The sequence below is a fragment of the Rhinatrema bivittatum genome, chromosome 1 (genome assembly GCF_901001135.1).
Source record: "Rhinatrema bivittatum chromosome 1, aRhiBiv1.1, whole genome shotgun sequence".
NCBI lineage: Eukaryota > Metazoa > Chordata > Amphibia > Gymnophiona > Rhinatrematidae > Rhinatrema > Rhinatrema bivittatum.
This window is the reverse complement of record NC_042615.1, coordinates 99,600,463-99,624,472: the sequence shown is the minus strand read 5'-3', so window position 1 is coordinate 99,624,472 and position 24,010 is coordinate 99,600,463. Positions and strand designations below refer to the sequence as shown.

General features: G+C 43.8%; 1 long non-coding RNA gene across 1 annotated transcript; it reads left to right on the top strand.

Annotated features, from left to right (window-relative positions):
* The first annotated feature begins 1,653 nt into the window (after nt 1-1,653).
* LOC115080024 lies at nt 1,654-23,533 on the top strand. The gene is made up of 3 exons (XR_003853489.1): nt 1,654-1,786; nt 22,587-22,686; nt 23,005-23,533. It is a non-coding gene; the product is annotated as an uncharacterized LOC115080024 (long non-coding RNA).
* Nucleotides 23,534-24,010: the final 477 nt, after the last annotated feature.

Below are 24,010 nucleotides of genomic sequence, written 5' to 3'. Positions count from 1 at the left end.
GAGGTCTGCTGTTTCCTCAGCTTCAATGCCCCCTGCTGTGGTCCCTCACAACAGACCTGCCAGTCCGTCTCCTTTTAGCAGAACTTCTCAAGAGCCAATCTTCCCTTTAGATCTTTCTTACAGACCTCTTTTGCCACGGGTGTTGGTGAATGTGCCTTCCGAGGGCACGGTCGGATGTGACCATGCCTCCCTTTGAAGAAGCAATAGGCTTGGCCAGTCAAAACTAATAGTGGGGCCCCAAGAAAAGAGGCGACAGCCATGACAAACAAAATCTTTGTCCAATATACACATCTCTCCCTTCACACGTAAATAAATGTGCATTCACCTTGAAAATGTATTTGAGAGTATTCCTTTGGTAGACAGCTTGGTGGTGAGTCTAACTCTGTATCTCCTCTATTTCCTCTTCTCCTATATTGTCTGCCTTCTCATCCTCCTTATCCTCTAGAAGAGGCAAGCAACATGTTTCAGCAAGGTTATAGAGCATTCAGCAGGCCAGAAATTTGTAAAAGACTTTCATGGGACTGTAGACATTTCCTTTATCTGTCCAGGCAGGGGAAGAATGGTTTAAGCAAGCCAAAAGTTCTTTCTATGACTGCCTGGTCTGCCTATGGGCCTAGTCGTTGGGTTCATTTGCTGCTGCCTCACAGTGTGCTAGGGGGATCATAAGCCAGGTTTTGAGTAGGTATCTTATACCATCTGTGGAAGAGAAGGCAGAGAATAGTGAGATTATTCAAAGTGCTGTACTGTGTATTAGCCCATGGCTAAGGCTGTAGTGATCCTCCTGGCCCAAAGCTGCATGACCACCTAGAGACAGAGGGAGAGAAAATGGCACTAATCGGTTACAGAGCAGCACCGTAGAAACCATTCTACAGTGACATGGCTAGCCTGGAAGAGGTCATGAATTCCTAATGAAGAGAGAATGTAGGCATCATGACAGGACCCAGGAAACCTGGGAACTACATACATAAAGATGCCGTTGGCATCGCAGACCACCTGCATGTACACGCAGTGGAAACCTTCATGGTTGCAAAATCTGACCTCATTCCCAGTAGGTGCCCTGATAGTCATGTGTCAACAGCCTGGGGGAAACAGAGGGGAAATTAGGGTTGCCAACTGTCCGGGTTTTTTCCGGACTGTTCAGATTTTGTTTTTTTCTGTCTGAAAGTCTGAAGCAGTATTGTAGTAGAACCGGAAATTGTCCGGATTTTCATTCTCAGAGTCCTGCTCTGATTGCAGACTGCAACCTGTGCAGCCCCCATGTCTAATCCTTCCCTGGTTTGAACAGCTCAACCAATGATTGGTTGCCACCGCAGCACCGCAGCACCTGCTGTGTGCCAATAGGTTGATTGTAGCAGTGTACGCGCTGCACGTGCAAGCCAGTGTCACAGATCATGTGTGCCTTTCATATGTGTGGAGGTTCCCTCTAGCTGTGCTCTGCTGCTGGTATTGCTGCAGTTTGCCTGTAAACCCTCCCAACCCCCACCTATGCAGCCTTGAGCCTTTCTTTCCCCAGTGCAGGAGTTGGAGACAGAGCCTGACTTGTCTGCACAGTCAGAACCAAGGCCAAGGTTTTTTTTTCTCTTGCTCTGAGTGCTTGCCTGGATGCTGTTGGCTGCCCCAAGGCTGATAACCTCTCTCATTGCCCGTGTCCTCTTGTGAGTTCCTGAAAGCAACAGGGAACTCCTGCCGCTGGCCCTCTGCTGCCTGCCTGCAACCGTGCATCAGAGCGTACCTCCTGGCTCCTCACTCGCTCCTGCAATGCTGACCTTCTGCTCACATTAAAAAGGTAAAATACAACTATTTACTAAACAAAACTGCATCCTCACTTCTCCCTCTGTCGTGAGCCTCGAGGAGCCTGAGAGTCAGATTCAAACAAAAGGATCTGACAGCTGTGTTGTGGTTGAAACTGTAGTTTCACCTAGGGAGCTCCTGCATGGTTCAGACCATAGTCAGGCTAACAGAATCATTTGCTTTAGCCCGCCAGAGATTCAGATATGGAGAGCTGCAGGCAGGCCTGAGAGTGGAGGCATAGAGGAGCTTTGCATACGATGAGGAGATGAGGAGAGCACTGCTGGGACTCTTGGCCTGTTCAGGACCCTGAGAGCAGAGGGATTGTTCCAGCTTGGGTTGAGGGGGAAATAAAATGTGGAAGGAGATAGCTGAGCATGGCAAGGAGCAATGCAAACTCTCATGGGAACACTACGAGGAGCCAGGCCCTGGAGGTGAGTGGCCAAGCAGTGCAGGCTGTTGAGCTCCACAAGGTGACCCAAAGAGTGCCCATTACACAGATAGGAATGACAGGCAGTGAGGATGGCTATTTGTAAGTGTTGGGGGGCTCTGCAGAACTAGGTCCAGAGCTCTGCTCTGCTTTCTGCAGGGTAGGTGTACTGCTGATGGTCCCCTGTCTCCCAGTCCCATACAGCTTTCATTTACTCTTCCCCTCCACCCTCCACATGCTCTAGCATGAGTGCATCTAGAAAATCTGAGATGCAGGTGGGCAGCTAGCCAGGAAATATGAAGAGAGGATTTAGGGGTGGGGGGTGGTGGGTGGTGGGGGAGAACAACCTGGTATCAGGCTGTACCATGGAGGAGCCATCACAGCCATGGCCAGGGCACCCCTTACCCCCATGCAGCCTCATGAAGTAGAGAATACCAAGGAAAAAGACTCCAGCAGAGATGATGCACTGAGCAACTTTCCTGGTCCAATAGTTGTGCTAAGTCTCAGTCTTTTCCACTTTTAAAATTCCTGTACTGAAGCGTAGTGGGGGAGTTTCCAAAGTGGAAACTGTTGAGTTTTAGTATATACATAGTAACATAGTGAATGTCAGCAGATAAAGACCAAAATGGCCCATCCAGTCTGCCCAACAATTTTTTTTTAATTAACTGTTTTTTTCTTTAGTTTTAGGGTAGTAGCCACTGCTGCTCTGTGCAGGCCATTCCTAATCCTAAATGTAAACTATAGGCACACTTCTGGGAGGTACCGTTTTGTGACTGGTGATAGTGATAAACCATGAACAACAAACTGTTCAGCATATGCAGTAGAAATCTTCACGCGAATGTATCACCACAGTGGAATGGAAGCAGTTCGGTTCAAAAGACGTAACATGTTTGTGTGAGGATTTCCACTACACATGCTGATCAGTTTGATGTAAAACAATTTTGTGCCCTAATGCCGAAACAGTCTGTGTCGGTATCCTTTGTAGAAGCAACCAAAGCATCATGCTCCTAACATGAGAAATGTAAAAGTGACTTTCCCTGTATGTACCAGGATCAGTAAAAGTGGCTTTAAATATGGTATAGACTTTCTGACATGTATGATTTAATTTGGAAAAATAATAAGGCTGATATTCAATGCCACATAGGCAAGTAAGTAAGAACTTATCCAATTAAGAGGTGGCATGACTGAATATCTGGCCGCATTTAGCAGTCACCACTTATCTGGATAAGCAGGGAGGTGGGAATTGGGCATTTCAGGCAGGAGCTATTTATCCAGTTAACATAGCCAGATAAGTAGCAATATTCAGATTTATCTGGCTATGTTAACTGGACAAGTTAGACCTACTCAATAAGAACATAAGACTTATCATGCTGGGTCAGACCAAGGGTCCATCAAGCCCAGTACCCTGTTTCCAACAGTAGCCAATCCAAGTCACAAGTACTTGGCAAGATCCCAAGGGGTAGATAGATTCAAAAGCTGCTTATCCCAAGAATAAGCAGTGAATATGTGCAATGCCACCTTAATAATGGTTTATGGACTTTTTCTCCAGGAACTTGTCCAAAACATTTTTAAACACAGCTATACTAATAACTTTCACCATGTCCTCTGGAAAGGCATTCCAGAACTTAATTATGCATTGAGTAAAAAAATATTTTCTCTTATTAGTTTTAAATGTATTACCTAGTAACTTTATTCTGTGCCTCCTAATGTTTGTACTTTTTGAAAGAACGAACAACTGCTTAATGTTTACTCATTCTATTCCACATTATTTTGTAACCCTCTATCATATCTCCTCTCTGCCGTCTCTTCTCCAAGCTGAAGAGCCCCTACCCTTTTAGCCTTTCCTCAATGGAGGGAATCATTCCATCCCCTTTATCATTTTGGTTGCCTTTCTCTGTACCTTTTCTAATTCTGCTATATATTTTTTGAAATGTGGTGACCAGAACTGCACACAGTACTAAAGATGAGGTCACACTATGGAGCAATACAGAGGCATTATGATATTCTCTGTTTTATTCTCCATTCCTTTCCTAATGATCCCTGGCATTATATTTGCTTTCTTGGCTGCTGCTGCACACTGAGCAGAAGATCTTAATGTATTATCAATGATGTCTTCTAGATCCTTTTCTTGAATGGTGACTCCTAAAATTGAATCTTCCATTGTGTAGTTATAATTTGGGTTACTCTTCCCTAAGTGTATCACTTTGCACTTGTCCACATTAAATTTCCTTTGTCATTTGCATGCCCAATCTCCCAGTTTTGTGAGGTCCTCTTGCAATTTTTCACAATCCTGTTGTGTCATCAGCAAATTTGATCACTTCACTCGTTGTTCCCATTTCCAGGTCATTTATTGAATATATTAAAAAGCAGTGGTCCCAGCGCAGATCCCTGGAGGCACTCTACTATTCACCTTTTTCCATTGGAAAAATTTACCATTTAGCCCTACTCTCTGTTTTCTATTGTTTAACCAGCTGGCAGTCCCCAGTAGGACACTCCCCTCTATCCTATGACTTTTTCATTTCCTAAGACGTCTGTCATGAGGGACTTTGTCAAATGCTTTCTGGAAATCCAGATTCACTGGCTTACCTTTATCCACATGTTTATTTACACCCTCAAAAACTGTAGCAAACTGGTGAGGCAAGACTTCCCATGGCTAAATCCATGTTGGCTTTGGCCCTTTAAACAATGCTTATCTATATGTTCAGCGGATAAAGTTAGCCGGATAAGACTTATCCAGCTATCTACCAGCAAAGGCAGAAGAAATGCTCAGTGTAGTTACTGCTGCTCCAACTTGGGCTGACAGGTAAAGAGACTCCACCAGAAGAGATGGGCAGAAAGACCATGAGACTGCTGTGGTAGTGAGAGGGGAAGCTGTGGGGGTAGTATAAAAGATTGCAGGGGAGGGAAGTAATGAGAGGGGGGCTGCAGTGGTGAGAAAAACAGAAGGAAGAGAGACTAGAGAAGATGGAAGTCAGGGAGAGAAACTGATCAGAAAAAGTGGGAGGAAGAGACTTCAGGATGGAAAAAAACGAAGAGAGAAAGGTTACAATGGAAGAGGTGGAAGCAAAAGAGACTGCGGAGAAGAAAGGTAGCTAGCAGGTAATATAGAGAGACTACAGGGGAGAGAGAATAAGGGAGATACCACAGAAAAAATGATGGCAAAAAGGGAGAGACTGCAGGGGAGTGAAAATAGAGAAGGTTATGAAAAGCACAAGAAGACTGATGAGTGAGAAGAGGAGAGAAGAAGATTGCAGAGGCAGGAGATGAAAAAAGGAGAATAAAAAGGAATCATGTAAGTAAGGGATTGTAGTGGATAGAGAGAGAAAATTAGAGGATGGTTGATTTGGCAAAAAGGAGACCAAAAAGATGACAGGAAAGAATAACACGAGTGCAGTTTCAATAGAGAAGATTAAGGAAAAAGACAAAATAGAGAACAGAGATGAGAGGATAAAATTTCAGATACTGAAAATTTAGGGAATACATTTATTTAATTCCATTATTTTAGATGCGCTACACAATTTGACTCACTGCTACATACTTCTTGAACAACAGTGGCTGCTACACAAAGCATTTCCTGTAAAATATTGCATTTCTGGGTGAAATGAAGGACAGAGTGTGGCGCGAGGATTAGGAGAGAGGACAGAAAAGCAGAGAGGCATGGGGAGAAGGGGAAAAGAGAAAGCAGCAGAAACAGGAAAAGCTAAGGAAGAGTGTAAAAGATGAATGAAGAGGAACACAAGCAGCTCTGAATGTGGTAACAGAGGGAAAGGAAAGACAGTGGAAAGATGGGAGGGAAGCAGGAAAAGGTGATGAGGAAGAAGAATCTGTCTGAGCACAGAAGTGAGGTAACTGTGTTTTTGGGTATACATGGTAATGCAGAAGTTGCAGTTTAGGTACCGATGCATCTCTTTTGTAGTTAGATGCATTTCATACACAGCAGTTTCCATCATTGCCATGCATCCCCCAAAACGAAGAAAGAATTCTGGTCGCCGCATCTCAAAAAAGATATAATTGCGATGGAGAAGGTACAGAGAAGGGCTACCAAAATGATAAGGGGAATGGAACAACTCCCCTATGAGGAAAGACTAAAGAGGTTAGGACTTTTCAGCTTGGAGAAGAGATGACTGAGGGGGGATATGATAGAGGTGTTTAAAATCATGAGAGGTCTAGAACGGGTAGATGTGAATCGGTTATTTTCTCTTTCGGATAGTAGAAAGACTAGGGGACACTCCATGAAGTTAGCATGGGGCACATTTAAAACTAATCGGAGAAAGTTCTTTTTTACTCAACGCACAATTAAACTCTGGAATTTGTTGCCAGAGAATGTGGTTCGTGCAGTTAGTATAGCTGTGTTTAAAAAAGGATTGGATAAGTTCTTGGAGGAGAAGTCCATTACCTGCTATTAAGTTCACTTAGAGAATAGCCACTGCCATTAGCAATGGTTACATGGAATAGACTTAGTTTTTGGGTACTTGCCAGGTTCTTATGGCTTGGATTGGCCACTGTTGGAAACAGGATGCTGGGCTTGATGGACCCTTGGTCTGACCCAGTATGGCATTTTCTTATGTTCTCTCTTTCCACCCATTCCATTTGCTCAGATAGGGCAGGTTGCAGCGGCTTGTGGCACCTCTGAAGGGGTCCCACTCCAAGGAGGACTACTACCACCCCTCGCTGACTTGCACTACAGCCAGTCAGTGTTGGAAATTTTCACAGTTGAAAGCCGGCAACCCTAAGGGAAATGTGCAAGTTGGCAGAAGTTAGTCATAATTTGTTGCTGTTGCTGTTGCTGTTGTGTTGTTTCCAGCCTTTCCACAGGTTGAACTGCAATTCTCTCATACTGCCGAGGCTTTAGTGGACAATTGTCCGCTACAGGATAGTTCAATGTGGTAAGGTAAACCTAAAGCACTGCACGAGCTTTAGAAGATGGTTTATCCCTGCAGGATACTTAAAGTCAGTGAGTAAAGTACTTCCATCGAATTCATATTCCAGATCCTGGCAGGCCTTATGAAAGTAGGTCTGGCCTTCTCTGCACAAATCAATTTGCAGGACCCTGAGCGAGCTGTGTATTTGTCAGTGACCTCAGTGGGATCTGCCTTTTTGTGGCCTTTTGCGGAACAACTTGCATTTGTCTGGTACTAATACAGACTCTTGCTTCAGTTACAGGGCTTAAACCTGTCTGTCTTAAACATAGTCTCTGTTTCTCAGCAACTTTATAGCAGAGACCAGAAATGTCTTTACAAGCAGATCTTCTAGTGTTTGTGGGCTTGGTTTGGAGAAACCAAGCCCTGCTGCCACCACCCATCATAGCCTGTAATAGGAAGCTTACACACTAAGTTTTGGCTTGCCCAACTACATTGACCACTGCGCATGGCAGTTTCTCCTACCGGTCTCTCTCCTGTATGGCTTTAGTAATCCAGGTCTCCTTGAGGGACCATTCATCTCCCACACCCATTGGCTCTGGGTCTGGCACGCAGGATTCTCCAACACCTCTACCTCCATATCCTTTGCGTCTCCCTCTGCCTCTATTAGGGCTCCTTCGTGTTCCTGTCCTGCCCCTTCCTCAGGCCCCTCCTCCCCCTCTCCTCCCAGTACACTTGGGTTTCCTCACCTCCTTGATGATGTGAGGTCTGTGAAGTCACCTCCTCTTTGATCTCAGAACTTCCCCCTCCCCCAGGTCTTCTAAGTGCCGGAGGTTTTCTCCTAACCTGATGATTCCTTGGCTCTGAAGATTCTTCCCACGTTTTCTTTTTTACCCAGATTCTCCTTCTGGTTTCCTCACCCAACCTTTCATGGGGTATATATAGTAACATTCACACTGTCTGCTATGTGGGAAGAATATATTTTGTGTTCTCTTGAGCCCATAGCAAGAAGACTGACTGACTTATTCCTGCCATTTCCTCTAGAGGCGCATGAAAGGTGCCAATAGCAAAAAAGCCAAGGCTATGGAGACTTTGAGCTATACTAGCAAGGTGTAGCTTCTCTGATTGGAAGGGCACAGGTCCTCCTCCAACTGCTGGCATAAGTTCTCTGTATTTGACCATGGAAATATTTTTTCCTGCTTTTTCTGTTTTATGTAAACCGGTATGATTTGCATTTTAATGTAAGAATGTCGGTATATAAAAATTATAAATAAATAAATAAATAAATAAATAAATAAATAATAAGTATTGTATGGTTTTATTTTGTTGAATCTGAACATGTGCCTGAAATGCTCATCTGACAGATCCAAAAACAGTGTCCTGGGCCCATCTACACTTTTTAAGAGCTGCCTCCTCCTCCTCTCTTGTCTCTCCATCTTCAAATGCTGCTTTATGAGTATTCACATTAGAACATAAGAACATAAGAAATTGCCATGCTGGGTCAGACCAAAGGTCCATCAAGCCAAGCATCCTGTTTCCAACAGAGGCCAAACCAGGCCACAAGAACCTGGCAATTACCCAAACACTAAGAAGATCCCATGCTACTAATGCTAGTAATAGCAGTGGTTATTCCCTAAGTAAACTTGATTAATAGCCGTTAATGGACTTCTCCTCCAAGAACTTATCCAAACCTTTTTTGAACCCAGCTAAACTAACTGCACTAACCACATCCTCTGGCAACAAATTCCAGAGCTTTATTGTGCATTGAGTGAAAAAGAATTTTCTCCGATTAGTCTTAAATGTGCTATTTGCTAACTTCATGGAATGCCCCCTAGTCCTTCTATTATTCGAAAGTGTAAATAACCGATTCACATCTACTCATTCAAGACCTCTCATGATCTTAAAGACCTCTATCATATCCCCCCTCAGCCATCTCTTCTCCAAGCTGAACAGCCCTCACCTCTTCAACCTTTCCTCATAGGGGAGCTGTTCCATCCCCTTTATTATTTTGGTTGCCCTTCTCTGTACCTTCTCCATCGCAACTATAGTTTTTTTGAGATGCGGTGACCAGAATTGTACACAGTATTCAAGATGCGGTCTCACCATGGAGCAATATAGAGGCATTATGTCATTTTCCGTTTTATTCACCATTCCCTTCCTAATAATTCCTAATATTCTGTTTGCTTTTTTGACTGCTGCAGCACACTGAGTCGACGATTTTAAAGTATTATCCACTATGATGCCTAGATCTTTTTCCTGGGTGGTAGCTCCTAATATGGAACCTAACATCGTGTAACTACAGCAAAGGTTATTTTTCCCTATATACAACACCTTGCACTTGTCCATATTCAATTTCATCTGCCATTTGGATGCCCAATCTTCCAATCTTGCAAGGTCCTCCTGTAATGTATCACAATCCGCTTGTGATTTAACTACTCTGAATAATTTTGTATCATCCGCAAATTTGATATCACTCGTCGTATTCCTTTCCATGTCATTTATATATATATTGAAAAGCACCGGTCCAAGTACAGATCCCTGAGGCACTCCACTGTTTACCCTTATCCACTGAGAAAACTGGCCATTTAATCCTACGCTTTGTTTCCTGTCTTTTAACCAGTTTGTAATCCACAAAAGGACATTGCCTCCTATCCCATGAGTTTTTAGTTTTCTTAGAAGCCTCTCATGAGGGACTTTGTCAAACACCTTCTGAAAATCCAAATACACTACATCTACCAGTTCACCTTTATCCACATGTTTATTAACCCCTTCAAAAAAACGAAGCAGATTTGTTAGGCAAGATTTCCCTTGGGTAAATCCATGTTGACTGTGTTCCATTAAACCATGTCTTTCTATATGCTCTATGATTTTGATCTTGAGAATAGTTTCCACTATTTTTCCCAGTACTGAAGTCAGGCTCACTGGCCTATAGTTACCCGGATCGCCCCTGGAGTCTTTTTTAAATATTGGGGTTACATTGGCCACCCTCCAGTCTTCAGGTACAATGGATGATTTTAATGATAGGTTACAAATTTTAACTAATAGATCAGAAATTTCATTTTTTAGTTCCTTCAGTACCCTAGGATGCATACCATCCAGTCCAGGTGATTTGCTACTCTTTAGTTTGTCAATCTGGCCTACTACATCTTCCAGCTTCACAGTGATTTCATTTAGTTCGTCTGACTCATCACCCCTGAAAACCATCTCCAGAACTGGTATCTCTCCAACATCTTCATTAGTAAACACAGAAGCAAATAATTAATTTAGTTTTTCTGCAATGGCCTTATCTTCCCTAAGAGCCCCTTTAACCCCTTGGTCATCTAATGGTCCAACTGACTCCCTCACAGGTTTCTTGCTTTGGATATATTTTAAAAAGTTTTTATAATGAGTTTTTGCATCTATGGCCAACTTCATTTCAAATTCTCTCTTCGCCTGTCTTATCAATGTTTAACACTTAACTTGACAATGCTTATGTTTTATCCTATTTTCTTCAGATGGATCCTTCTTCCAATTTTTGAAGGATTTTTTTTGGCTAAAATAGCCTCTTTCACCTCACCTTTTAACCATGATAGTAATCGTTTTGCCTTCCTTCCACGTTTCTTAATGTGTGGAATACATATGGACTGCACCTCTAGGATTGTACTTTTAAACAATATCCATACCTGTTGAACACTTTTAACCTTTGTAGCTGCACCTTTCAGTTTTTTTCTATTTTCCTCATTTTATCAAAGTTTCCCTTTTGAAAGTTTAGTGTTAGAGCTGCAGATTTACTTATTGTCCCCCTTCCAGTTATTATTTTAAATTTGATCATGTTATGATCATTATTGCCAAGTGGCCCCACTATGTTACCTCTCTCACCAAATCCTGCGTTCCACTAAGAATTAAATCTAAAATAGCTCCCTCTCTTGTTGGTTCCTGAATCATTTGCTCCATTGCATCCATGTGTGCACGCTGGGTAGTGTGCGCCCATGGAGGCACGTGCGTATTTTTTAAAAATCTACCCTTATAGGTTTGAATTTGCTGCATTAATTAGCTGGGGTAAAAATGTCTATGCATATGATTATGCATACATTGCTTATAAAATATGAACATATATACATAAATGAAAACAACACCCTGAAATGTCCCAAAGAGCCCATTATCTGTGCACTCAGACAGTAACTTTCAAATGGGAGTGTGGGCGCACATAACCGTGTGTGTGTTGGCATGCACCAGAGACACAGAAATTTTATAACAGTATGCACACTCAGCCTCATAAGTTGGGTTTGAGCTGCCTAAGGGCTGGATTTTCTATCTTCACAGAGCTCTTTGATTTGCTCGGTAATGGGGGGCAGGGGGGCGAAGCGGGGGGTGGACCTGCGAAAGCCGGCAGCGATCGCACCACCATGGTTTTATCGCTGTCGGCTTTCGCACCCAATAGCACCACCGTGAAAGGTGGCGCTATTGGGCGCGCTACTGGCAGCGATAAGGGGTCTTACCTTTTCACCGCCAGCAAAGTTTCCGTGGCGTCCACTCCGATGCCGCCCCAACTCCTCCTCTTCCGGTCCCGACGCCGCCGCAACTCCGCCCCATCTAGCTATCGCATGTGATAGGGATAGAAAATGACCCCCTCAGTGAGAGAATTTTATAAGAGGCATACATTGATGCCACAACCAGTTTCACCAGTTCATCCACCAGTTCACCCAGTCTAAAGCTAGGCCCTCCAAAACCCCTGCTTCTTTAGCCTGCAGTCCCTCCAGTTACCCCAGACCCCTTAAACCCCTGACAAATACCTGGAAATTGTTGCGTCCGTCAGTCGCAGACGGCTGCGACCGCTCTGCCTTACCTCTTTTCTTGCCTTTTCCTCCTCCTTGGGCAAGATGGCTGCCTCCGGTGCCAACTTAGCATGGGTATTACAGTCTGCCATGCTCACTCCCGTGGCCTCCTAGGGTGCACGCACACATCTCCTACGCTCAAATACATGTCATGGTAGGAACCTCGGCAATGTCCCCACTGCATGATGTCAATACCTCCGGGTATTTAAAGCCTCACTTCGTTACCACCTTTGAGTTAGCAAGGACTTCGGTTTAAGCTACTCTGACTGCTCTAAGCTGCACGCTTAGACGCCGCTCTACACTACAAGGGTCTCGCTCCTTTTAAGAAGCTCTAGCACCCGCTCCTCGGGGGTCTCTCATTTCCAACCAACCTTCGGGGCCTCTACTAACTAGACAATCACTCCTCGGGGGTCTCTCTTATTCATTTCAGGATCTCCGGACTATCAGGTACTCGCTCCTCGAGGGCCTAACAGTCTATGCATCCCACACCACGGACCTTCGGTCCCACCATCTCATTACCAGGAAGAAGCCTACACTCCTGTGAGTACCTCTACAATCCGGTGCTCCAACTCCATCCCCCCGGCTCAGCGTTGTCTGCATGGTGGGTTCCCACCTCTCTTGAACATCTGGGTGAGATTCTACATCAGAGACTGTTGAACGTATTGGCACCTCGCAGACCTCAGTGCCTCATCTTCCTGCTTCATACCATCTATCTACGGCAGTACAACAAAGCCTTCATTTCATTCCATGTCTGCTACCTGAGTCTAGCCTATCGCTGTGGTTCCCCCTGGGGCTCCTCCCCGTGGGTGGAGTCTTCTCCACAGCAACCAAGGGTCCACAATACCACAAACACAACAGAAATAGTTTTAGTAAAACTTGCACCTCTTCCATAGCAGGTCCACGCCCAGGTGCATAGGTGCTTGCGTGCCCGTGGTCTGCCCATGCCACGCCCACACCACGCCCACATCCCACCTCTTTTTTGTCCAATGTGATATATTCACACATCGGGACTTATGCACATGTGGGCAGCTTTTAAAATTGGGTGAATACGCGCATTTCAGCATGCATCTGGCTTTTTAAAGTCACCTCTCACTATTTTGTGTGATTATGTGCTCACGTGTGTACACATGTTGTTTTAAGATTTCTGTGTATGTTCGCTCATTGAACATACACATGTTCAAAGTGGTTTCATTCACTCAAGCACTAAAAAGCACTTTTCATCTATGATATTCTCTGTGAAAACCCTAATGTTACTTTGTCCTCATATTTTTTTTTTTTCCTGTAAACCGTTGTGATGGCAAAATTGAATGATGGTATACAAAACATGTTAAATAAAAAGTAAAATAAAAAATAAATAAAAATTATCTCCGTAGGGCCTGAATTTAAAAAGCATTTACACACTTAGGAGGTAATTATTAAAATGCTTGAGTGAATAAAACCACCTTTAATGTTCAATGCACGAACATACACAGAATTCTTAAAACAACATGAGTTTTAAGGTTTAATTACTCTAGGAGTTATTTTCAAAAGGAGATACACATATAAATGTAACATACTATCATAGCAATGTTAAAAAGCATTTATGCATGTAAAATATCCTATGGATAATTCAATGACATATATTGTATCAATTTTCAAAAGCCCTCTTATATGGGTAATGTGCACTTATACATGTAAAACTCAATTTTAAGCGGGGCCAGGTTGGGTTTTTTTTTGTTAATTATATTTATTGAATTTTTAAACATACATCATGTAAGAATTATAACACCAAAGGAGCTGCATATAACCTCCAAGTAACAGCAAACAGTAAGCCTTGAGCATTGAATACCTAATAAGAGATATACATCAGCTCTAATCAAAAAGGAAAAGCTATGGCATTCAAATTACCCATAGATGTAGTCATCAAGGGGCGGATGCAATATTTATGCGCAGAAAGCGGGTGCTGAACAGTCAGCGCCCACTTTACTAACACGCCTCCAGGTGCCTCTCCTGGGTGCGCCTTGAAATATTTAAATTAGGGGTCGTGTTATCAAGGAGGCCAAGAGTGTCGGCTGTCCATCGGTTTTTCTAAACGGCGCACAGCCAGGAGTTCAGGAAATGGATGCTTGTCAATTGAGCATCCGTTTCCTGCACCTGACTGCCGGCACTTTTTTTTTTTTTAACTTTTTTTTTTTAATTACAGTATTAAAGTTTTTCCTCCTACTTAATATCACAATGATATTCACGCATCGGGACTTATGCACATGTGGGCAGCTTTTAATGATATTAAGTAGGAGGCAGTACAGAAAAGCAGTTTTTTCTGCTTTTCTGTACTAGTTTAAGGAGCGCTGAACAATTAACGCTTGCTCCAGGCAGGCGTTAATTTCTGATCGCACAAATGTGCATCTTTTTTTGCACTGGGAGTGAAAAGCTAAAAGGCTCATTCACAATCATTTGTATGCGATGAGCACCATTAGTTTCACTCCACATTGGACACGCGTTGTAGAGGCGCTAATCCTCTTATTGCATAGGGGATTAGTTAGCACCTATACAACCCGCATCCAACTGTGGGTTATACAGTGCACCCCTTAAAGGTGAATTTGAAGAGCCATATGCATTCCAAAACCTGGAGATTAGGGCATATCTAGCAAATGAGCATGTCCATCTGATTTTATAAATTGTACACATGCACGCAGAAGTACCAATACATGAAAATCTTGTACCAGGAAAAGAGGGGAGGAATGTGAGCAGGGTATTAGGGGTGTGCATTCGTTTTGAACGCATATGTAAAACACAACTTTTTTTTTTTTTAACTTAAAAAAGTGATGAGGCGCAACGATCGCGATTTCCAACTTATTCAACATAGCTATGTTGAATAAGTTGGAAATCGCGATCGTTGATCCTAAATAAACACTTAAACCCCCCACCCTCCTGACCCCCCCAAGACTTACCAAAACTCCTTGGTGGTCCAACGGGGGGTCCAGGAGCGGAGGCAGGGTGAATCACGTGACGTCGGCGTCACGTCGGAGTGACGCGGACGTCACGTGGTCCACCGCGCCTCCGCTCCCGGACCCCTCGTTGGACCCAACCGGAACTTTTGGCCAGCTTGGGGGGGTCAGGAGGCCCCCCCAAGCTGGCCAAAAGTTCCGGTTGGGTCCAAAGGGGGTCCGGGAGCGGAGGCGCGGTGAATCACGTGACGTCCGCGTCACTCCGAAATGACGCCGACGTCACGTGCTCCTCGCAAAGGAATACAGGAATGGCTTCCTGACTCCCCGCTGGACCACCAGGGAGTTTTGGTAAGTCTTGGGGGGGGGGATTAAGGAGGGTGAGGGGCTTAAATTTTTATTTAGGGAACCGGTGCACGTATGGACATAGCCTCAACTTATGGAATTCTACATATGTCCATATTGACCGAAATTGACCCTCACCTTCGACTTATGGACTTATGAACATGAACTTTTTGTCTGCACATCCCTACAGGGTATGGACGTTCTGGGACATGGCCAAGAGATATGCACAAATGTAGCTATGTGCCTGAGTGTACATCCAGGTATATTTCAGTGCAAAGTTAATTCTGCTGTGAATGAGGGGTAGGTCTGAATAAAACTATTTCCAGGCATTTATGAAGTGCTTGGGTGAGTGCAGGCTAAAGAATCATGGAGGTCTTGAGGACCTAGATAGGCTAGGCAAACTCATGGACGAACTGGTGAAACTGGTCATGGCCTGGATGCGTGCCTGTTATAAAATTCCCTCACTTACATGATATATCCTTAAAATTAGGAGCACACATATATGTGCCTGGCCTATTTTATAACATGCACACGTACTTGTGCGCACGATATAAAAATTCAGCGTATATGGGTGCCCTCATGCCTGTTTTAAAGTTACTATCCCTAAAATGAGTTTTACACATGTAAATGCATTTTACCCATGTAAATGGGCTTTTGAAAATTGCTACAATATTAATTACATTTACATGTGTAAATCCTTTGGAAAATTACCCTCTTGCAGGAGAAGTTCCAAAGGAGTTACGCATGTAAATAAAACACACTAACATAGCAATTTTCAAACGCCATTTACCCAAATAAGTGCACTTAGGGCCTGATTTTAAAAAGCATTTACTTGAGTAAAACTGTGTTTTACACATGTAAATGCACTTTACTTGAGTAAGTGGGCTTTTGAAAATTACTGCAATATCTGCCATTGAATTGTCCATAGGATTTGCTCGTATAAGTGCACTTTAGTCAAATAAATAGCTTTTGAAAATTGCTACAATAGTAGTTACATTTATGCGCTTAACTCCTTTTGAAAATTACCCCTATACTCATGTAAAACCTATGGGCCTGATTTTTAAAAGCATTTACTTGAGTAAAACTGGGCTTTATTCGAGTAAATGCACTTTACTCGAGTAAGTGGGTTTTTGAAAATTGCTACAATATATGCCATTGAATTGTCCATAGGATTTACTCACATAAATGCACTTTACGTGAGTAAATAGCGTTTGAAAATTGCTACAATAGTAGTTACATTTGGGGCGGATTTTCAGAGCCCTGCTCGCCTAAATCCGCCCAAATCCGGGCGGATTTAGGCGAGCAGGGCCCTGCGCGCCGGTGAGCCTATTTTACATAGGCCTACCGGCGCGTGCAGAGCCCCGGGACTCGCGTAAGTCCTGGGGTTTTCGGAGGGGGGCGTGTCAGGGGCGTGTCGGGGGCGGGACCGAGCGCAGCGGCGTTTTCGGGGCGTGTCGGCAGTGTTTGGGGCGGGTACGGGGCGTGGCTACGGCCCGGGGCGGTCCGGGGGCGTGGCCGCGCCCTCCGTGCCCGCCCCCAGGTCGCGTCCCGGCGCGCAAGAGGCCCGCTGGCGCGCGGGGATTTACGCTTCCCTCTGGGAGGTGTAAATCCCCCGACAAAGGTAAGGGGGGGCTTAGACAGGGCCGGGTGGGTGGGTTAGGTAGGGGAAGGGAGGGGAAGGTGAGGGGAGGGCAAAAGGAAGTTCCCTCCGAGGCCGCTCCGATTTCGGAGCGGCCTCGGAGGGAACGGGGGTAGGCTGCACGGCTCGGCGCGCGCCGGCTATACAAAATCAATAGCCTTGCACGCGCCGATCCAGGTTTTTAGCAGATACGCGCGGCTCCGCGCGTATCTACTAAAATCCAGCGTACTTTTGCTTGCGCCTCATGCGCCAGCAAAAGTAGGCCAATTCGCGCTATTTGAAAATCTACCCCTTTATGCGCATAACTCCTTTTGAAAATTACCCCCTATGGACAAATCAATTGCATGGCAATTTTCAATAACCCACTTATACAAGTAGGGCCTGATTTTAAAAAGCATTTACTCGAGTAAAACAGGGTTTTACTCGAGTAAATGTACTTTACTTGAGTAAGTGGGCTTTTGAAAATTGCTATAATATATGCCATTGAATTGTCCATAGGATTTACTTGTGTAAGTGCACTTTACTCCAGTAAATGGCTTTTGAAAATTGCTACAATAGTAGTTACATTTACATGTGTAACTCCTTTTGAAAATTACCCCCGTAACGTTCAATTACACGTGTAAAACCCAATTTGAAGTGTTTTAATGCGTTTTTAAAATCAGGCCCTTGGGGGGAGGGCACTAAATTGACCATAGGATATTCACATGTAAGTGCACTTTGGGGCGGATTTTAAAAGGGTGACGAGCATTAATTATGCGCGTAACCCTTAAAAAAAAACCCTGCATGCGCGGAGCCTATTTTGCATAGGCTCGGCAGCATGCGCAAGCCCCGGGACATGCGTATGTCCAGGGACTTGCAAAAACGGGCGGGGCATGGGCGTGGCAGTGGGCGGGGCCATGGTCCGGGAGCTTGTCTGGGGGCATGGCGGCAGTCTGGGGGAGTAGCCGAGTGCCCCGATACAGCGGCCTGTGTTGGGGCCTGCCACGCTGGCAGACAGCCGGTGCACGCAAGTTACGCTTGCCAGAAGCAGGCGTAACTCAACCAAATAAGGTAGGGGGGATTTAGGTAGGGCTGGGGGTGGGTTAAATAGGAGAAGGGAGGGTAAGGTGGGGGGGAACTAAAAAAAGTTCCCTCCAAGGCCGCTCCGATTTTGGAGCGGCCTTGGACAGAACGGGGAAAGGCATCAGGCCTCCCCTAGGGCTCGGCATGCACAAGGTGCACATGTGTGCACCCCCTTGCGTGTGCCAACCCCGGATTTTATAACATGCACGCAGCAGCGCGAGCATGTTATAAAATCGGGTGTATATTTGTGCGCACCGGGTAGCACGGACAAATGTACCCCCGTGCGTAATTTTAAAAATCTGCCCCTTTATGCACGTAAATGGCTTTTTTAAACTGTTCATTATCTGGTGTGGAGGTCTGGGTGAACAGGGGGTCTCATGCTAAGGAACGAGGAAGGTCTTGAGAACTTGAGAAGGACTGAGCAAACTGGTGGACTAATTGGTAAACTGGTAATTTCACTCATACGTGTATGTTAGAAAATGTGTGGACTTTAACATGGAAAAAGCAACATACCCGGGATAAGTGCCATTTAAATTTCATATGTCAAATCTCCACGCATATAGGGCCAGATCTTAAAATCTGGGCTCGGTGCGCACAATGGGGTGCACACATGTGCACCTTGCACGCGCCGAGCCCGAGGGGAGCCCTGATGGCTTTCCCCATTCCCTCCAAGGCCGCTCCAAAATTGGAGCGGCCTTGGAGGGAACTTTTTTTCCGGCCCCCTCCACCTTTCCTTCCCTTCCCCTATCTAACCCACCCCTCATCCCTAACTAAATCCCCTCCCTGCCTTTGCTCCGAAAGTTACACTTGCCTAAGGCAGGCGTAACTTGTGCGTGCCGGCTGGCTGCCGGCATGCCATGTCCCGGCACAGGTCGCTGTGCCGGAGCACTCAACCCCACCTTCAGACCGCCGCCGTGCCCCGGCCACGCCCCCGGACCGCCCCCAAACCGCTGTCATGCCCACGGTCATGCCCCCGGACCGCCCCTTTTTCAAAGCCCCGGGACATACACGCGTCCCGGGGCTTGCGCGCGCCGCCGAGCCTATGCAAAATAGGCTCAGCACGCGCAGCGGTAGGTTTTTGGGGGGTTATGCGTGTATCTTACCCATGTAAATGGGCTTTTGAAAACTGGTACAATATTAATTACATTACATGTGTAAATCCTTTACGCACGTAACCCTTTGAAATCTACCCCATATTTTTTAAATATAAAGTAAAAATATACATGTACAGTAGTTCAGCACTACTTTGCGGGATAAGTCCTAAAAGCACTAGTTATCTGACTGGTTAGTTCATATCAATTTTATACATTGTATTAACTATTTTACTCATCACATAAGATATCATAGAAGGTGACAGGCAATAATAGAATTATAATAATGAAAAAGTGAAGTTGTGGTGTTATTAGTTTTATGTTTAGTACATGTTCATTTATTTAGTACAGGAATAAATGTTTAGCACTCACTAAAGCATTTTACTGCACGTTAAACTGTATTAACTTACACAAAATGGGTTTTAAGGCATGGCTGAGCCATTTAATGTGCACTAAAATAAAATGCCACAAACTGAAATAAAAAATAAAGACATAAAAAAAACCTAGCAAAAACAAAACAACACAAACCAAAACTTTTAGCTGCATACCCAAATAAAAACTGCAAAGATATTAAAGTTGAGAAACTCTGAGACACAATTCTTGAACTTGTGAAAAAAAATTGTTTTGCGATTTTTGCTACCATTTATTTTTTTAATGGGATATCTGACTGTGAATGAAGCTTCCAAACATAAAATATGATGATGTTGGCACTATGATATGAATAATAAAAAAAGAATGGTATGTATTTATATGTACAAATCTGTAAAGTATCTCTGGTCCTTAGAATACTAGGAAATCCCACTGAAGTTCTGACACTGACAGACCTATAAAAAAAAATCATTTCTATTATTACATCTGGATTTGAACAGGAAGCTCCAACCCAAAGGATCTCCACCTATCCATTGATGGAAAGTTATGGGTAAGTTCACAACTAAGCAGACAATTCTCATAAACATTGGGGTCACTGGACTTTATTCAACAAAGTATTTTTTTCCCCATGGAATAAGTCTTTGTGAATAATATCTATTGTTTGTAATACTAAGCAATAAATTCTGAGCAAAAGCCAAATTTTACAGCTTCATCTGATGCTTATTGAAACATCAGTGGAAGAGAACTCAGGAATTAAAGAGGATTTTCTATTATTTAGCATATATAATAACCAGATGTAGTAGAAAATAAGTTCTACTGTAAACTAGAGAGCAAAATACTACCAGGTACTATCTATACTAGGGAAGTGCATTAATTTTATTCTGTTACACTATTTTATACACGCAAAGTTTTAACATGTATAAAATTATACTTATGTGGATAAATCTATTTTATGCAAGTTCAGGTGAATGTTCAAAAGTTGTGCATTTGAAAATTAGCACTTGCATGCATAAAATAGCACATACACCATATGCTATTTTGAAAACTGCAACTGACATGCGTAATTCGGAGTCTATGAGTAACTTTGCACAGGTAAGAAAGGGGCGTGGCAGGGACATTCCAGGGTGGGGCCAACATTGCTATTTTAAAACCTGCCAAAGTGAAGCTCATACGTCTTTTACTTGTGTTTATTTACTTCTGCTCAATATCTGGTAATTGTAAACATCGTTAAAGTGAAAAAATGATTTGGTGGAGAGTCAAGGTGTAATGGGGGGACTTCAGAATGATGAACCAGAATGGTCTTTAAGAGCTGCAGATGGACTGGGTGAACTGGTAGAGTAAATGGTAAAATTGGTATTTTCTTTGCTGCGCGTTGTTATAAAATACGGGGTGTAAAAGTCTCAAATTAACGTGATAAAAATGTACATGTATATCCTTGTAAAATTGGAAGAACAAATATATAGCTATACCCTTATATTTCCAACTTATTTGCATATGTACTCGTATTGTATAACCTTTCCACACTGGTTCTAAAATGCAGAAGAAAATCGAAGGTGAATTTTAAAAGCCAGGTGCACGCCAAAATCAATTTTAAAAGCCACCTACATGTACACACATCTTCCAATACATGTGGGCATTCTGGGGCAGGGCCAAGATACATGCGAGCAAATACCTAAGCACCTGGGTGCATACCCAGGTCCAGTGCCATGTAAGTTTATTTCTGTTGTGGAGTTGGTGTAAATTAATTTTAAAAAATGCATGCATCCCTGAAGGGTTTAAGGGGATAACTGGGGGGGAGTACAGACTGGGGGATTGGAGGACCTAGCTCTAGACTGAGCAAACTGATGGAGGAACTGATGAAACTGGTCATGGCATGAAAGCGTGCCTGTTATAAAATTCCCCCACTTGCGTGGCTCAAACCCGACTTTACGTGGCTGTGCATGCTCACTTGCAAAACTGATTACCCACATATGTGCGCCAAGGCTATTTTGTAACATGCACGCATGTTATACAATCTCCATGTCTCTGGACATGCACCAATGCGCACGTATACATGTATGCCTGTGCGACTGCTTGAAAGTTACCATCCCTGCATACACCCAAAAATACGGGTAAATGTGTGGACAAGAGCAGTTTTGAAAGTTATCCTAATAAATATGAATTCACAGGTATTATACACATATAAATAATGAAACCAAACTAAACCAAACAAAAAACAGTAATAAAAAAAGAGAATGAAACAAAATAACTTGAATACAATTTTTTCCTGTGTAGAACTCAATTTGTAGGGATGTGCAGCCCCAAAATTGTTTTTAGGTTTATTTTTTCATTTTGGGGTCTTTTTGTTCATTAAGAATTGTTTTTTTTCCCCTGGTTGGTTTGTTTGCCAAAATAAAAAAAAAAATTAACCAAAAAAAAACACAATCCAAAAAAATAAATAAATAAACCAACAGGCTTTTGCCAGGACCAGGCCTTAGAGTTGTGGCTTGATACGAGGTATAAGTCAAGCCAGAGGCCTAGCTCATTGTAAAGGCCTGGTCCCAGCACCAAGGTCTTGCTCGAGGCTTGATCCCAATGCCAGGGCTCATTCAAGGCCGGTGCTCAACCCAAGGCCTGTTCCATGTTTAGGAGTTCAACTTGAGGTCTGTTCCCAGTGCAGGGACCCATTGTCAAGGCCTGTTACCTGTGACAGGGCCTATGTCAAGGCCTGGTTCTATTGCCAAGGCCTAGATCCAGAGCCAGGGCCTTGACCAGGACTTGTCTCATCACCGAAGTGTTGGGACCTGGCCACAGGCCCGGTACTGATGCCAAGGCCAGGTCCCATTGCCAAAGCCTAGGCCTGATATCGGATCCTGACATGAGGCCTGATCTCATCGTTGTTGAGGCCTGGCCCAAGGCATTGTCCCATTACAAAGGCCTAGTCTTAGGCCCTGCCCAAGGCCTGGTCTCATTGCCTAGGCATATGCCTGGCACCAGGGCCTGGTCTGAGGCCTTGTCACATTGAAAAGGTCTTAGATTAGGCCAAGTGGCGAAGCTCAGCCCAAGGCTTGGTCCTATGGCAGAAGTCTAATCCTAGGCCTCAGTGACTGGACCAGTCTTTGGGCTGGGCCTACGCCTAGGTCTCCATGATGGAACATTGTCTTTCAGCTGGAACCTAGGCCTGGGCCTCATCAACAGGAAAAGGAAATCTTGAAAAAATTGTTTACATGCCAATCTATGATACATTTTTTTCTTATATATTTTTTGTGTTCTTATTTCTTTTCAGATTTCAATATTATTTTGTACCGCATCAGCAAGCCTGACAACGTGCTTCAATGTCTTTCAGAAGCTGTCCGGACTACCCAATCATTTGCAGTTTAAACAAGGTCAATTTTGCAAGAATATTTTTTCTTTTTTAATTTTTTTCAATTTTCAAACACTACTCATATTAACGGTGAATGTCTTTTGTTCATTTATATTCCTAGCCACATATTAATGTTTGTTAAGGACTCGATGGACTCATGGGCTCGACAATCTCCGGTGTTTCACATGTAAATGCTTCATCAGGAGCTGTAAACATCTAATACTTCACAAATTTCAATATATCCCCGCTTGCAACAGTCTCTCTTCTATCTGTATATGTATAGACAATATCTAAATTAAAAATTTTTAGAATTCTATAAACAATTTTACTTATCTTTCAGTTGGCAATAGTTTTACCCTTCTTCAGGACAAACGCGTCTCAACCATCTCTAGCCAAGGAACAGAGACCGCCTAACTGTTGATCTCCAGTGTAAATAGAGTGAACCTCCAATAGAAAAAACAAACATGATGACATCACATGCCTTGCATCTACTTCTTGATTGTCAGAATGGAAGTAATACAGGATCATGAAAGAAATACATTCAATTCCAAACCTACATTTAAACCCTTCGGATGTATTGTGTTTAAACGATGTATGCATTTTTGTTCAGCTTGTAACAATTTAAATTTCAGATCACCATCTCGCCAATGAGGTTTAATCTGATCTACCACACATACTTTTAATTCATCAAATTTATGATCTTTCTCAAGGCAATGTGAGACAAGAGGTGCCTTAACATGATTAGTTGTCAAACTTGATCGGTGTTCAATTATTCTTGTTTTTAATTGTCACTTTGTCTACCTCACATAAAATTTTTTACATGGCATTTTATCACATAGTTGACCCCCATTGATAACATATTGGGGCAGATTTTCAAAGGGTTAATCCCAAAAACCCGCTCCTGAGTGCGCCAAGCCTATTTTGCATAGGTTCGGCGATGCATGCAAGCCCCGGAATGCGCATATGTCCCGGGGCCTGAAAAAGGGGGCGGGGAGGGGGAGGGGCCAGAGCCTCCAGGCACAGTGGTCATTTGCCGCTGTGCCCAGGATCACGGGCCGGCTGTTGTCGGTACACGCAACCTACGCCTACCCGGAGGCAGGCACAACTTCGCAAACAAAGGTGAGGGGGTTTTAGATAGGGCTGGGGGGAGGGTTAGGTAGGGAAAGGGAGGGGAAGGTGGGGGGGTGGAGGGAACAGGGAACAGGGAAAGCCATCGGGGCTCGCCTAGGACTTGGCGAGCGCATGGTGCATAAGTGTGCACCTCCTTGTGCGCCCTGATCCTGGAATTTATAACATGCGCACGGTTGCACACGCATGTTATTAAATCAGGCGTAGATTTGTGCGTG